This window comes from Nannospalax galili, unplaced genomic scaffold (assembly GCF_000622305.1).
Source record: "Nannospalax galili isolate Female #2095 unplaced genomic scaffold, S.galili_v1.0 scaffold944, whole genome shotgun sequence".
Lineage (NCBI taxonomy): Eukaryota > Metazoa > Chordata > Mammalia > Rodentia > Spalacidae > Nannospalax > Nannospalax galili.
The window spans coordinates 2,445,068-2,446,314 of record NW_008352899.1 but is presented as its reverse complement, the minus strand read 5'-3'; the positions used below and the strand labels follow the sequence as shown (position 1 = coordinate 2,446,314).

The window sequence follows — 1,247 nt, the reverse complement described above, 5'->3', positions numbered from 1 at the left end:
TTATTTATTTATTTATTTATTTATTTGGTCTTTTTGAGACAGGGTCTCCCTGTAGCCCCAGCTGGCTTGGAGCTCACTATGTAGACCAGGCTGGCCTTGAACTCATGGAGATCTACCTGCCTCTGCCTGCCGATTCAGTGGTTAAGAACACTGGCTGCTCTTGCAGAGGACCTGGGTTTCATTCCCAGCACCCACATAGTGGCTAAAAACTGTCCTGTTACTCCAGTTCCAGTGATCCAACACCCTCTTCTGACCTCCTCAGGCATTGTACAACACAGGTACACTTATATACATGCAAGTAATACACTCATCAAAAGATGTTTATTTGTATTTATTTGTCTTTATTTATTTACTTATTTATTGATTGCTCTTTTTGAGACAGGATCTCCCTGTAGCCACAGCTGGCCTGGAACTCACTATGTAGACCAGACTGGCCTCAAACTCATAGAGATTTGTCTGCCTCTGCCTCCCAAGTGCTAGGACTAGAGGCAAGTACCACCATAGTACTGGGATTAAAGGCATCTGCTACCACTCTTGACCCTGTTTTATTTATTTATTGTCTTTTTGAGACAGGGTCTCCCTGTAGCCCCAGCTGTCCTGGAACTCACTATGTAGACCAGGCTGGCCTTGAACTCACAGAGATCTGCCTGCCTCTGCCTCCCAAGTGCTGGGATTAAAGGCATGCACCACCATACCTGGCTGTCTTTATTTTTAAAATACTTTTAAAAATTTATTATTATTTGATGTGTATGAATGTTTTGTCTCCATGTATATAAGTGAACCCATGCTGGGTATGGTGGTGCATGCCTTTAACCCCAGCACTCAGGTGGTAGAGGCAGGCGATCTCTGTGAGTTCCAGGCTAGTCTGGTCTACATAGGGCTTTCCAGGCCAGCTGGGGCTACAGAGAGACTCAAAAAGAAAAAAAAAAAAAAGGTGCACCCATGCATGCAATGCTGGTGGAGGTCAGAAGAGGGCATCAAATCATATCCTATGGAACTGGAGTTATGAATGGTTGTTAGCCACTGTGGGGGCGCTGGGAACTGAACCTGGGTCTTCTGCAAGAGCAGCCAGTGCTCTTAACTACTGAGCCATCTCTCCAACACCTTATTTTTATCTTTTTGAGACTGTGTAGCCCTAGCTGGCCTGGAACTGACTAGGTAGACAAGGTTAGCCTCAATCTCATAGAGATCTGCCTGCCTCTGCCTCCCAAGTGTTGGGATAAAAGATGGATGCCATCAGGCTCAGC

The 1,247-nt window shown here is 45.6% G+C and overlaps 1 protein-coding gene across 1 annotated transcript in view; it reads left to right on the top strand.

The window, feature by feature from the left end:
• The window catches only part of Rhbdl2 (rhomboid like 2), a 46,335-nt gene that overhangs the window by 43,176 nt on the left and 1,912 nt on the right, over window positions 1–1,247 (top strand). The gene's annotated exons all lie outside the window — the stretch shown is intronic.